Raw genomic sequence first — 15,823 nt, forward strand, 5'->3', positions numbered from 1 at the left:
CCAGAAGCTCTCCACATGCCCCTCCCAATCATAACGTCTTCCCCGTCCACCACCAAGGGCAGCCATCATCCTGAATCTCATCTTGCCTGTTTTTGTTTGTCTTTCTTTATTTTAATGTCATTAAATTCTGTTAATGTTTGCTCCTCTTTTCATTTTTCCCCTTATAATTCATTTGTTACTGAGACCAGATCATTTGTCTTACAGTTTCCCATGGTCTTTGCTAATGACACCTCCAGCTAGCATGTTCCTCTCTCCTCTGAATTTCCTGTTAGTTGGCAGTTGAATCTAGAGGCTTAATCCCAATTCATGTTTCTCTCTGTTTTTGTGTGTGTGTGTTGGGGGGGGGTTGTTTTTTTTTAACAAGCCTACCTTTACATGCGATGTGTGTTCGTCATCGTGTGACTCACATAATAGTGTTTTCTCTCTCATCTTGTGCATTCCCTGGCCCAGATCTGAAATCAGCCCATATATCATGGGTAAATACCTAGGAGTAGAATTCCCAGTTTAAAGGTAGTTAAGTGTGTAATGTTCTAAGAAGCTGTTAGAGTTTTCTGAGATGAGGTACTTAATTATGCTCCCACCAGCAAGGAAAATTCCAGTTGCTCTAAATCCTCGCCTTACTTAATAGTGTTAATTTTATTTGAGCCATTCTGGTGGTATGAAATACTACTTCATTGTGGTTTTAATTTGAAGCTTCCTAACAACTAACGCTGTGCAATTCCTGTTCACGTGCTTGTTGGCCATTTGTATGTCTTCTTTTGTGAAATGTCTCTCCAAGTCTTACTTCAATGATCTATGATTGTGTCACAAACCACCACAAACATGAGGGGCTTAAGACAAAACCATTTGTTTGCTCACTATTCTGCACTCTGAACTGGGCTTACCTGAGCAGTTCCTTTGCTCTATGTAATGTTGGCTGCAGCCGCCTGGAGGCTCAGCTGGGACTGAACATCAGAGGTGGCTTGACACAGGCCTGGTGCTGCAGCTGGGGTGGCTGGAACAGCAGGAGGCTGGCCAGGTGGCTCTCTCCACGGGTTCCCCACTGCGGTAGTCAGATCACTTTACATGTGGCTCAGAGTTCCCAGATGGGGCATTCAAAGAAGACAAAGCCCACCGTGCAAGCGTTTGTCTTCTTGAATCAGGCTGGCTAGTGCCCCACAGGCCAGAATAAGTCCCTCTGTCCAAGTCCAGAGTCAATGAGGAAGGGACTAGACAAGGGCGTGAATGTAGGGGGCACCGTTCATTGGGGGCCAGAAGTCTACCTCAAGTCTTTTGACCATTTCTAATTGCATTGTTTGTCTTTTTAATATCGCACGACTTCTTTATATACTCAGAATGCAAGTCCTTAGTTAGATATAAATAAGTACTGTGAATATTTGTTCTAAGTCTGTGGCTTACCGGTTTATATTCTTTATATTAATTTTTTTTTTATTGATTTCAGAGAGGAAGGGACAGGGAGAGAGATATAGAATCATTGATTGGCTACCTCCTACACACCCCACATTGGGGATCGAGCCCGGTCAGGTCATATGCTGGGTTTCGGCTCCATCCCCAGGGTGGGGCATACAGGAGGCAGCCAGCCGATGGAGTTTCTCTCTCTCTCTCCCTTCATCTTTGAAATCAATAAAAATATATTTAAAAAATAAAAACAAAAAAACTTGATATTAACTTCTTAATTTTAGTTATTGTATTATTCATTTGTAAAAAGAAGTCCAATGTGGCTCTTTTCAAATTTACTGTCATTTTTTGATAGTTTCCCTATTTCAGGCTAGTATTATAAGCTCGTCTTTCATTTATGTATATTCTGTGTAAATAACTCCAGTGTCTAAATTCTCGATGGGTATTTTCCGTTGCCTCTTATTTCTTCTGGTTCTTGCCATGGGATCTTATTCACTTAAAGATTTATTTGTGTGATTAATTTGGAATCGAGGCTGAAGATAGCTCCCTACAAAAAAGATTTGCACTTGCTTTTTCCGGGAGGTGCCAGCAGTCCGGGGTCATCTGAGTCCAAGTTCCAGGCTTGAGGTTACATGTCACCCAGCAGACACAAACGAGGCTGCAAGTCCAGACGAGGGCTGGTGTACTTCTGAGCGTCCGGGTCTTTGGGATCCGAGCTTGCTGTGGGGAGGGCTTCCTTCCCATGTGCTTTCGCTTTTATGTGGGCCCCTTGCCCAGGGGAGTCAGCAGAACAACAGTTGGAACTGGCCAGAATGAGGAAATAGCCTCAGAATAAAAGTGACTTCTGTGCTTGGTTTATCTAAGTTTCTGTTTTCCCTTCCGTAGAATTCTCGTAACACGTTCCTTTCTGTTTAGACCACTGTGCCAGCGTTTTCAGTTTGCCGTGGAGAGCTGCTCGGAGTAACGCAGCCTGACGTTACCAGAAAAAAAGGAGTTTATTAGACCTCAGGCTCCACTTTACAGAGGTGGATACTGTGGAGCGGGGAGGGAAGGCCACCTTCCTGGGGTCTTAAAACCGGTAAGAAACGGAGCCAGGCAGAAAACGGAGGACTCTTACACCAGGTCTAGTGCTGTCTTCCCCAAGCTCCCTTCGAGACTTGGCTTCTCCATATGTAATGAAGAAGCCTGACCAGATGGTCTCTGAGGGCCCATGCAACTCGGACGTTTTCGGGGCAGGATCTCATGGTTTTTCAGTCCTCTGAGACACGCTCAGCCTCCTCTGCACCTTGCCTTCTCAGACTTGGTGCTCAAAGCCGACACCTGAGGCCGGCCACTGACAATTCCCAAATCAGCCACCAGGGGGAGGTGGTGTGCTGAGATCGCCCGCGTTCTGAGATTGCCGCACAGCCTAGGGCTTCTTCTTGGATGTCTTTGCTTCTCACCCTCTGAATAAAGGGGAAATGATTTCGCCTTGGATCAAAGCCCCAGGACTCTTCTGCTTCCTTTCATTTGCCAAACGCTGGCAGATGCAAGGAGAGAAATCATTCTATCCCTACCCTTGCGAACCTCATGATCCACTAAGTCAGCGGTTCCCAACCTTTTTTGGCCACGCCCCACCTGAGCATCTGTAAAATCTGGATGCCCCCCCTGTGACCTACAATTCTTCTTATTCAAAAAGTGAACTCCTATTCACGTGGAGGAAGCCTAACAGGCCACTAACAAGCTTCCAAAGAACATGGCATCCATGAAAGAGAAAAATAAAAGAACGAAGGGACAGTTGAAGTACTGAGGAAGAAATCACTAAGAAATTGTTAAAATAATAATAATATGAAGTGATATGAAAAATAGCAAATAAAGTTTCAAAACATATAATAGAGAACCGAAATGCATAAATATGTCACAATATATATTTATATACTGTACTAGAGGCCCGGTGCATGAAATTCGTGCACGAGGGAGGGGGTTGTCCCTCAGCCCAGCCTGCACCCTCTCCAATCTGGGACCCCGGTGGGATCGGGCCTAAACGGGCAGTCGGACATCCCTCTCACAATCCATGACTGCTGGCTCCTAATTGCTCGCCTGCCTGCCTTCCTGATTGCCCCCTAACCACTCCCCTGTCAGCCTGTTTGCCCCTAACTGCCCTCCCCTGCCGGCCTGGTCACCCCTAACTGCCCTCCCCTGCAGGCCTGGTCACCCCCAACTGCTCTCCCCTGCAGGCCTAGGTCCCTCCCAACTGCCCTCCCCTGCTGGCCTGATCGCCCCCAACTGCCCTCCCTTGCAGGCCTGGTCCCTCCCAACTGCCCTCCCCTGCTGGCCATCTTGTGGTGGCCATCTTGTGTCCACATGGGGGCAGGATCTTTGACCACATGGGGGCAGCCATCTTGTGCATTGGAGTGATGGTCAATCTGCATATTACTCTTTTATTAGATAGGATAGAGGCCTGCTGCATGGGTGGGGGCCAGCTGGTTTTCCCTGAAGGGTGTCTGGGATCAGGGTGGGGGTTCCCTTGGGGCATGGGGCGGCCTGGGCGAGGGGTCTGTGGGGGTTTGCAGGCTGGCCACGCCCTGGTACCTGGGGTTTATTTATCTTCTACAATTGAAACTTTGTAGCCTGGAGTGGAGCCAAGCCTTCTGCTTGCTCTGTGGTGGCAGCCATTTTTGGGGGGATTTATGTATGTTCTATAATTGAAACTTTATATCCTTAAGCGGAGGCCTGGGCCCACCAGGGTGTGCGGAAAGCTTGGCTTCCTCCATCACCAGGGGCAACCCTAGCCTCCTGCTCTTTCCAGCTCCATGGCTGCTGCCATTGCTGTTTGGGTTTATGTATCTTCTAGCATTGAAACTTTGTAGCCTTGAGTGGAGGCCTAGGCCAGCAACGGCAGCCGAAAAGCTTGGCTTCCTCCATCGCCAGGAAAACCCAAGCTTCCCTCCTGCTCTCTGTGGCCATAGCCATCTTGGTTGGGTTTATTTGCATATTTGCTCCTGATTGTCTTGTGGACATGGCTTGTGCGTGTAGCGGAGTGATGGTTAATTTGCATATTACTCTTTTATTATATAGGATATGAGGCCCCTGGAACCATAAGAAATGCAAAAAATTCACCATTAATAACTCATTCTCAAATTACCCCCCTTAAAAATCAAATTGCTCCCCCCCCCCCCCCCCGCCTGTGGGGCATGTGCCCCACGTTGGAAACCACTGCAATAAGTGCTTTTCTCCAGGCTAGACTTCCGGATGTTTTTTCCACTTCCCTGTCTTTACTCCTGCTATTCTCCTTCCCCCATCGCTACCATTACATTTTCCCTCATTCTTAAGGCTCAGCTCAGATGCCTTCTCCTTCCTGGAGCCTCCCATCAGGATCCTCATCTCCATCCCTCCTCTCCATCCCCCCCAACCCCCCCAATCTGGTTCTATCTCTTGAATTCCCGTCTGGTCATGTGCTTTTCTCACGCTCCGGACTGGAAGCTCCTGGGGTAGGGCAGGATTTCTCTGACTCCTGGCGCCTGTTCCTGCCCAGGATACAATGAGTGCTGGGGAAGGGAAGTGGGAAGGTCTCCAGGCTGGGATTTCCGGGAGAGCCGCAGGAAGTCAGAGCCCAGCACCCAGAGGCCTCCGCCATGGCAGCTCCCTTCCCTGCCCCAAACCCCGAGCCTGGGGTTCAACGTTGCACTCGCTGCTGAGGAAATGACAAGCGAAGAACCAGTGTATAATATGAAACTAAAAGCACCAAAAGAGAACCTAGGAGGTTTCTGATTCACTTTGGAGTTAGACCTTTCTATGACTCAAAACCAGAAGTCATAACAAAACAAACCAACCAACTACATAGATATAGATAGATTTTAGACTTTTAAAAATATATATATTTTTATTGATTTCAAAGCAAAAGGGAGAGGGAAAGAGAGGTAGAAACATCAACGATGAGGCCCAGCCGGTGTGGCTCAGTGGTTGAGGGTCTACCTATGAACCAGGAGGTCATAGTTTGATTCCTGGTCAGGCCACATGCCCAGGGTGTGGGCTCGATCACCAGTGTGGGGTGTGCAGGAGGCAGCCGATCAATGATTCTCATCATTGATGCTTCTATCTTTCTCTCCCTCACCCTTCCTCTCTGACATCAATTGAAAATATCTTTAAAAAGAGAAACATCAATGAGTATCTTAGGTATCCTCAGAATACCTGAGCCTTCAGCACAACCCCTGTGGGACAAGATAGCAATATCTACCAAACACACTTGTGTCAGGCAGAATTCTAAGGTGACCCTCATTGGCTTTTACCTTTGCCCTTGTGGGTGGGCAGAATCTGTGAATATGATGAAAATATGAACTCCGGGGTTATATCCCATTGTACGGCAAAAGAAATTTTTTAGATGTAAGTAAGGTCCTACATCAGTTGATTTTTAAAGTAGAGACATGACCCTGAGTGGGCTGGACTTGATCAGGAAAGGCCTTGAAAAGCAGAAATTTTTTTCTGGCCGGTCTCAGAAGGAGAAGTCAGAGATTTAAATCATGAAGCATGAGAAGAATTCATTGTGCCATTTGGGGAAAGCCACGCAAAGAATGTAGGTGTCATCTAGGAGCTGAGAAGGCACCCAGCTGATAGCCATCAAAAAAACAGAGACCACAGTCCTACAGCCACCAGGAACCAAACTTGGCCAATGTCAGGAATGAGCTTGGAGACTGATTTCCCCCAGAGCCTCCCAATGAGGACCAAGCCTTGCCAACACCTTGATTTCGCCCTCAGCAGAGAACCCAGCCACACTCAGGCCAGACTTCTGACCAACAGACTGTTAGTTAATAAATGGGTGTTATTTTAGGCTGCTGAGTTTGTGGTAATTTGTTATGCAGCAATAGAAAACTAATACAATACCTACAACCTAGCAATCCACCCTGGGGAATTGATTCTGCAAATATATTTGCATGTATATGGAAAAATACATGTACGTGATGATTGCAGCATTACTGTGACACCAAAAAGAAAAAAAATCTAGTAACAACTAAAATGTCCATCAATAGGAAATTGGTTAAATAAATTATTTCAATCTCTACAATAGAAACCAGGCAGTGATATGAAAGAAGGAAGCTCTGTTTGCTGATAAAGATCTGTAGGACACGTGCCTGGTGGGAAAGGGCAGCACAGTGATGTAGTTTGTTACCTTTTATGTGAAAAGGGCATTAAGGACATGCATTCATTTTTGCACTTGCATAAAGAAATTCCTAAAGAATACCCAAGATGCTCCTACAAAGTGGTGGCCTGCGGGGCTGGGGATGAGGAGTCAGAAGAGGGCAAATGAGGCACCTGAGGCAGGCTGAGACTTTGTTCTGTGCTTTAAAAAAAATATATGGTTTTTTATTGGTTTTAGCGAGAGGGAAAGGGAGAGGGAGAGAGAGAGAAACATCTATCAGCTCCCTCCTGCAGCCCCCTACTGGGCATTGAGCCCACAACCTGGGCATGTGCCCTGATTGGGCATAGAACCAGCGACCTCTCCGTGTGTGGGATGATGCTCAGCCAAGTGAGCCACACTGGCCAGGGCTGTTCCATGCTTTCTATATAGATTTTTGAACCATGAGAATGTATTAATTCATTAATTTTAAAATAAAACAAAACCAATTGTTTTAAAATGAATCGGTGGGGCACTGCCTCCCAGTTTCTTTCTGAACCTGAGCCTACTCCCTGGCCCTGTCTCAACAAGTTGGCTCTGGGGCACATCATCCATTAACCCTTGACCTTTAGCATTCCATCTTCATTCCCCTTCTGCCCCAGGGGGAACTAGAGATAAGAATTCAAATGGCTGTGGGAATGAATCATCTCTCTGGGACTCAGTTTTCCCATCAGTGAAAATGGAGATAATAGTTCAGAAAGTGGCTGCGGGATGAGATGATTCATGTCAAGTGACCAGCCCATGGCAGATGCTCACAGCGTTTGAGATGGCGGGGGTGCAGGAGAGACCATTCCTTGTAGAGGGAGTTTACCAAGCACGCAGTAGATGGACAAGAAATGAAAGATCCCTTTTTTCCCCCGCTCACTTGCTTTGCGAATATGGCCCAATTCCTCCCTCTCTGTCTCCGTTTCTTCATTTGTACATGAGGGTTAGAATGAATGAGCTCTATCTGATTTATACGTTTCAGAGCCCTTGGTGACTGGGGAGAGCTCCCTCCCATGTCATACATGGGTCAGTGAGGCCCAGACAGAGTGGCAACTTGTTCAAGATCAGAGGCAGCACCAAGACTGGTACTCACTCCCACCCAGGCCCTTGCCCTGAGATCTGCCCAAGCACATCTGTGCCCAAGCAGCCATAGGGTGACACGGAGACTCTCCTCGGAGACTCTGCCGATCTCCCCGCTTCTGATTGTTACTATAGAAGGGCTGCTACCCACCAACCCTTGAGTTGAGAGGAGCCAGCTCCCCCAGCCCCTCCCTGGCATCTGTGCCCACCAGTGGGAGACACAGTCACACCAATGCATTACAGGCGTCCCCTGGAGACAGCGCCCTGGGGTGGGGTAGAACGACTGGGGCTGGGGACTTCCTATGAGTTGGGGCACTTGTCACCACTGCAGTGAGCTGCCCCAGGGCAGCCTCTAACTTTTGGTTTCTCCCCTGAAACGCGCACACTTCCAAAGGTATCCCTCACCTCATCCTGCTGCTCACAGAGCTGCTGGCCTTAGGGCAGTTCTCCCCTTCCCTGGGCCAGCGAGAGCGGCCTTGGGTTCTGACAACCCTCCAGACCCCCATGGATTCTGGCTGCCCTTCTTGCCTCTGGGATCCATGATGTTCCTCAGGATCCTGGAGCAAGATATCAAGTCCCTTGTCCATTTAGGGTGAGGCTGGTTCCTGGTATGGAGCCTTGACTGACGTAAGGGATCTGTGTTCCTTTAGGAGATGCTGATTGTGTTGCCCACAGGGAAATATGACTTGGTCTGTCCTAGGTGTGGACTTACTTCCAGGGCCCTCTGCCTGTCCGTCACCGCTCACTCTGGCAGCCTTCTGGGGCCGTCCCTTACCCTCCAAGCTGATGTGCACAGAGACTAGAGCAGGGGTGGGCAAACTTTTTGACTCGAGGGCCACAATGGGTTCTTAAACTGGACCGGAGGGCCGGAACAAAAGCATGGATGGAGTGTTTGTGTGAACTAATATAAATTCAAAGTAAAGGAGCGGAGGGGAGAGCAAGAGAACCGGATAGAACAGCCGGATCCGGCCCGCGGGCCGTAGTTTGCCCACGGCTGGACTAGAGGGACCCCTTGAGTATGCAAGCGTGTACAGACTCCAGATCTCTTCTAAGCCTGTTGGCCAATTCCATCTGCTTTCCCTGTGGGTTGACCCAAGAATCTGGAGCAGGTTCACACTCATCTCAGGTGGTTTTACCCAGTTTGACTCACTTGATGTCGGTTTTGGCATTTCTGTGTCTACTTGGCTATTCTGAGCTCATTGTGGCCTTTTTGATTTGGGTCATTTAATAATAGCAGAACATTGCTGACCCCCAGTGTTTTACGTATATTAAGTCTCATGATTCTCACAACTCCCCTGCAGGTAGGACTGTTAGTGTCCCCATTTTACACAGGGAGAAACTGAGGCAGAGAGAGCTTAACAAACTCGCCCCAGGTTTCACAGTCACTGAGAGGAAGCCAGGATCTGAAGCTACTCCATCTGTCTACTGACTGTGCTTTTGACCTCGATATTGGGCCCTCACCACTGCAGATGAGTGTTTGAGCCACTGTAGGTGAGTAGATTTCTCTGAGCCAGTTGGTTCTGCTTTCCCCAACATGAGCAGCTCTGTACCAGCTCGCTCTATATGTATGGCCTTGAATTTGGCACATTCCAATGGACACGTAGCTCTCAGGCCTATACAACCTTGAAATAGAAGACCCCCTTGCCAAAACCGGTTTGGCTCAGTGGATAGAGCGTCGGCCTGCAGACTGAAGGGTCCCGGGTTCGATTCCGGTCAGGGGCATGTACCTTGGTTGCGGGCACATCTCCAGTGGGGGGTGTGCAGGAGGCAGCTGATCGATGTTTCTCTCTCATCGATGTTTCTAGCTCTCTATCCCTCTCCCTTCCTCTCTGTAAAATATCAATAAAATATATTTAAAAAAAAAAAAAAGAAAGAAATAGAAGACCTCTGTCTTCGTTTCCTAGGGCTGCTGTAACAAACCACCTCAAACTTGGCTACTTTTTTTTGTAAATTGGAAAAATATTATATTTTGGAAGAACTCACTACATAAGGTGACAGCATTCCAAAATCAAATTACATGAAAATATACATCGCAATTTCTTTGTACAATAAGTGAGAAAAATCTGAGTATAGAAGAATAGAGGCAAAGAAATATGAAGGGTTGGGCAAAAAATTAAAAAGGATCCCAAGTGAAATTTATAGAAAAGATTCCTTTATTAACTTTTGGTCAAGAATATGTTTGTATATTTTCAGAAAACACCTCCAAGACCATGTGGATTCCTGCAGCAGAGAGGAATTGACAGGACTGCTCCAGCCATGAAGACAGAAGAGAAACAGTCCAGAGATGGAAGACGCTGACGATGCCTTGCCATACTAGCAGTCAGCAGCTATGCATCGCTGCAGGTTGCCCAGGACCAAACCAGAGAGGGTTGGACCTGCATTACCACCATTTGTCCACCATCCAGAACTGAAATATAATTGCTGACATGTACACATAAGGAACTGTTTGACATTGAAATTGGGACTCAAAATAACTGTTGGCCCAGAAAGAAACTCACTATAGACTGATTCATTTGCCTCTCAGCATAACCATTATTGCTTGTCTCATTTTCGGTTCTTATAAGTGTATTTCTAGTATCACATGATCTCACTCATCTAGGGGAAATAATGAACAACATAAACTGATGAACAAAAACAGATCTGGAGACAGGGAAGCATCGATCAGACTGTCAAACCTCAGAGGGAAGGTAGGGGAGGGTGGGGGTAAGGGGGAGAGATCAACCAAAGGACTTGTATGCATGCATATAAGCCTAACCAGTGGTCACAGACAACAGGGGGGTGGGGGCATGTGTGGGGAGGGGTTTGGGATGGGAATGGGGGATGAAGACAAATATGTGATACCTTAATCAATAAAGAAATTAATAAAAAAAGAAATATGAAGGGCTAAGGTTATGAGGGTAAATAGCATTTTAAATAGCAAGCCCAGAAGTCAAGTAGAAAGCCTGCTTTACTCATCCAACCTTAACATTAGGTAGCTGGAGGGCAAAAATAAAACCAAATCAGAATTTTGTATAATTGGGGTAAATTTCAATAAATTGAATTCAGAACTAACTCTTTTTAGTAAACTTGGCTACTTAAAACAACAGAAATTTATTTGTTCATAGTTCTGGAGGCCAGAAGTTCACAATCAAGGTGTCTGTACAGGGTCGTTCCCTCTCTGGAGGCCCTAGAGGAGGATCTGTTTCTTGCCTCCTCCAGCTTCTGGTAGCTCCAGGCGTTCCTTGTCTTGTGGCCGCATCACTCCAATCTCTGCATCCGTGGTCACTGGACTTCCTCCTCCTCTGTGTCCCCTGTGTGTCCCTTATAAGGACACTTGTCAGTGGATCTGCCCCCCCTCCCCCCACAGATCCTTAATTACATCTGCAAGGACTCTTTCCAAATAAGGTAACATTCATAGGTTCCAGGGATTAAGACATGAGCATACCTTTTTCGGGGATTCAACCCATTGCAACCACTAAAGTCACATTACAGTATTTTCCCCTGAGGATCCAGCTCTTAAAGGCGTCTAATTGGATTAGTAGTCACCCAACTATTGGGATCTTTTTTTATCTTAATTTTTATTGAATTGATTTTTATTGAATTTATTGGGGTGACAGTGGTTAATAAAATTATATAGGTTTCAGGCCCACAATTCTACAGTACATCATCTGTATATTGCATTGTGTGTTTATCACCCCAAGTCAAGTCTCCTTCCATCACCATTTATGCCCCTTTACCCTCTTCTATCTCTCCCCTCTCCCCTGTTCCTCTGGCAATTTCAACTATCGGGATCTTATCACTTTCTAGGATTCAAAGGTAAACGTGTAAAACGTGCTTGAAACCATGGAAGAGCATCCTGTATTTTTCAAGACCTATTTATTAACATCCCTGGCTGGGAAGATCAGGACTTGGAAATATTTCTGTAAATAGTCACTGGAAGATACTACCAGTTTTCTAAGATGTTTGCTGACGATAACACCAAGCTTAGGATTCCTGGGGGCAGTTTCTTTAGTGAAAGTGATACTGAATTGAAGGAAGGCAGCTCATTAAGAGATGGGGGCAGCCATTAACTCCAAATATCCAGGCATTCCTGGCCTGGGGTTAAAAGAAACTAGCAATTTAGTTATAGATGGAGACGGGAAATGGTGTCATTGTTCAGCAAATAGACTTCGCAAGGAAGCAGCACTTAAGGGCCCTTTGTGTTCAACTGGCCCCAAAGCACCCATGATACGCAGACATTACAGAGAAGGGAAAGCTGTGTTGCTCTTTCCTACATTCCCCCAGGCTCACCGACCTGAGGACCACACACACTGCCCAGGGTGAGAGTCAGTTTGGACGGAGGAGTTTAGCCTCTGCAGAGGCAAGTTCCGGGCTTGGCCGCCCCTAAGCTGTGTGACCTTGGGCAAGCCATCACACAAACTGGCAGACCAGAGTCATTGCAGATTCATAGTCAGTAACTTCCAACGGTCACTCCACACGCAGGCAGTCCTACTGTTTCTCTAGTGGCCTTGACTGTGAAAAGGATGTCACCCCTGATCCTTGATCCTCCATCTTCTCCAGCCCTCTCCCCCGACCCCCGTCTCTTTGTCTCATTTCTATCAAAGGCCTGCTCTGTCTTCCTATGCTCTAGATACCCCCATCTTTACCAAGGACGTTGCTCCTGTGTAACCCCTCCCTCCGTATCATCAGTTCCTCCCCCTCCTACAGGGCATTGTCATCGACATAGAGACCCAATTTCACATCCTCATATTTGGACAAAACCCGCTCTTGACCCCTCTATTCCCAGCCAATGCCCCATTTCTCTGCGTCCCTTTGCACTGAAACTTTCCAAAAAGTTCCTGTGGTTGTTCTCTCCCATCATTAGCTGCCCTGTGCTGGTCCAGCCATCCCAATCCAGCTCCCGTACTCACTCTTCCACTAACAAGGCTTGCATCAAGGTGGCCCCAGCCTCCTTGTTGCCAAATCAACTGCACGCTTCTCTGTCCAGCCTTTGGGCAGAATTCCACACAGGCCAACACTCTCCTCGAAACACTCTCTTCTCCTGGCTCCTGACAGCTCTCTCGCCTGCCTTCCTCCTTCCTCTGGGCCACCCCTGCTCGTCTATGTATCATTCCTCCTCTCTGCCCAACTTCCTGTACGGGAGCCTCCCCAGGCTCAGTTCCCGTCCCTCTTTTCCAGTCTGAGCTGGAAATCAGCATGGGGCACATGGTACTGGGTGCTCAGTACTCTACCGTCCAAGCGCTCCCCAACCTGCTCAGATTCCAGGGAAGGAAACAGTCTCCGCCTCTCAGTGGGAGGAGCAGAGAATCTGCACTCAGGGGGCTAGACACCCAAAGTCCTCCTGCGTTTCTCCTCTCTCTCGCCCACCACAGCTGATCCTTCAGCAAGCACTGAATTCCACCTTCAGAATAGGTCTTGAATAGGCCCGCTTCTCTTGATTTCCGCGGCCACCAGCCTCCTTCAAGCCTCAGTGTCTCTAGCCTGGGTTACCCTGGCCTCCTACCTGGCCTCTCTGACTCCACTTTGGCCTTGTAATCTGCAGAGCAGCCGGAGTGGGCTCTTGAGCTTGGGAAATCTCTCGGCAGCCAGAAGTCCATTCCAGCTGCTTACTACTGCCTCAGGGCCCTGCCCGATCCAGCCCACCTCCCAGCCCCTCTTGCTCCCCCGCCCCCTGGTTCACTGTGGTGCAGCCACTCTGGGTTTTCTTCTGTTTCTCAAACAGACCAACTTGTGCCCGGCCTCGGGCTTTTGCTCATGCCGACCGTGCTTCCTGGCCCACCCTCCCCTGGGCTCCAGGAGTGGCTGCCTCCTCGGCCAGCTGCCATCTCCTCTCTGAGACCTCCTGGCCCACCTCCATGCTCCAGGCTCCTATGCTTGTACACATCCTCACAGCACTGCGCACAGCACTGCGCACGGTGGAATGGCTCCTTGGAATCTTTGTTTGCTCATTTATTTGTCTGTCTCCCCATTCATTTGCAGACTTCACGAGAGCAGAGCCCGTGTCTGTGTGGCTCAACCCTGAACACTCAGCCCCGAGCACAGAGCCCGCACGCAGTGAATGCTGGGCAGATATGTGCTGAATGAATGAGAAGAGCAGTGAGTAAGGCATGCCACCGCTGTGTACTACGCACTTCCATGTGGCCCCTAATCTTACCTGCCACAGGCCCCAGCATGCTGCCGTAGAGCCGCAGTCTGCCTGTCACGCAGCCCTGCAGGCAGCACTTTTATAAGGCAATGCACCCAACAGCCCCAGGAACCTGACATGTCATGACATGGTCCAACACCCACCACGTTACCCTGGCCCGGATCTCACTCTCAGTCCCAGGTATCACTGCTCCCGGTTCTGGACACGTCAGCTGACCAGTGGGATGCAAGAGACCCCCAGCCTGAACTGGAGTGCCATGTGGGACCCAAGCATCTGAGCCTCCAGGCCTCGTAGCGGGTCCTCCATCACAGACCGGGGTTGAGCCGAGAACAATGGGTCTTTGTCTTCCCAGGAGGCTCTGCTCAGCTTCCAGGGGAGAATGGCCCATTCTGAGCACCCAGAGCAGCTGTCAGCAGGGAGGGGTAGCCCTGGACTTCTGGAGAGGAGAGAGGAGGCTTGGCCTCTGCTGTGTGACCTTAGGCATGTCACTGTCCCTTTTTAGTTTCATAACCCCCCCCCCCCCGGACCCCAAGGGAGCATCTGGGTACAGATGGGAAAGCAAGGCCCAGAGCAGGGCAGTGTCTGCCTGAGTCACTCACTGTGAGGCACGAGCCCGGCCACCTGCCCCTCAGGAGCGAGCCCTCACCCTGCTGAGCGTCCTGCTGTGTCTCCTCACCTGTTGCTCTCTCTGCCTCAGGCGGTTGGACAAGAACAAGACAGGGAATGAGTCACCAGGAAGGAGGAGGCCATGGAAAAGGAAAGTGGGGCTCCAGCCCCCCTCCCAGAGCCCTGCCCTTTTCCTCTCCTCTGGCCAGGCAGCCCAGTGAGTCACGAGGTTCCAGTGGGTTCAGCGCCAAGCTCAGTGCTGAGAAGGGACTCCCCACCCCCCTACACACACACACACACACACACACACACACACACACACACACAGACAAGCCACACTCTTGGCTGTGTGATCTCTTACTCTGTGTCCCTGCCTCCTATGCAGACGGACAGGCAGGCAGCCCAAACCCCCAAACAGACACAGACACCTCCACAGATACACAGACACCTAGTAAGTAGGCAGACACAGATAGGGACAGTCACACAGTATGCACACAGACACACCTGCCAACAAGCACACAAACAGAGATACCGATACACTGGCACAAAGACAGGCCGACCCGTGACCAACACAGGAGCAGCCTCCAGGCAGATGCACAGGCACAGAGCAGACAAACAGACTCAGGCAGACACCCTCAAGCAGAAACACCCCACAGCACAGCCACACACACACACACACACACACACACACACACACACACAACGCAGACTTAAAGGGGTGGCCTTCAGAGTGTGATTTGAGGCAAAGGACAGGCCTCAGTCCAGGAACGCACGGAAACAGGTCTATGGAGGTGGGCACACCTCCCCTGCAGATGTGACCTTTACCAACACGGAGAGGCCATGCAGAAAGGTGGCTGGAGGTGAGATCATGGAAAGGGACTTTTCAACCAGGAAGGTGTTGAGACCTGTGCTGGGTGACTAAAGGTGACTGGAGGGAAAGGAGCCGAGTGGTGGCAGGCAGGGAGCCTGCGTTCTGGCCCTGTGACCTCAGATACAGTTGACCTCTGAGCCTCAGTTTCCCATTGAGCCTTAGTCCCAGGTCCCCGCAGGAAGAGGATGGACCAGCTTCTGGGTGTGTCAGTGCCAATGCTGGGGCTGCAGGACATTATTCCCTGCAGGACATTCTCCCCCCCCTTCCCCCCCCACCCCGCCACTAGGGTAGGATCCCCTTGGTGACTCACTGCCCGGTCCCCTGGCAGGGGGTAACCCAGTCACAGATGCCTGTTTGTCCTGGTCCCTCCCCTCCCCCTCCTGGCCAGCTGAGGATGCCCTAGGCAGGGGGAGGGATGTGGGGAGGTCAGCGAGAGGGCAAAGGGAATCCCCAAGCTTGATGCTCAGTTTACCTCCCCCGCCCTTTCCCCAGGGACAGCTTTGAGGCCCGGGCCTGGGAGGGGGGGGGCCTGTCCAGGTGTAGTCTCTTCCCTCCTCCCTGCAGTTAGAGGCCTCTGGCCTGAACCCAGCCGCCTGGAAGACAGGGG

This window comes from Plecotus auritus (genome assembly GCF_963455305.1).
Source record: "Plecotus auritus genome assembly, chromosome: 2".
Lineage (NCBI taxonomy): Eukaryota > Metazoa > Chordata > Mammalia > Chiroptera > Vespertilionidae > Plecotus > Plecotus auritus.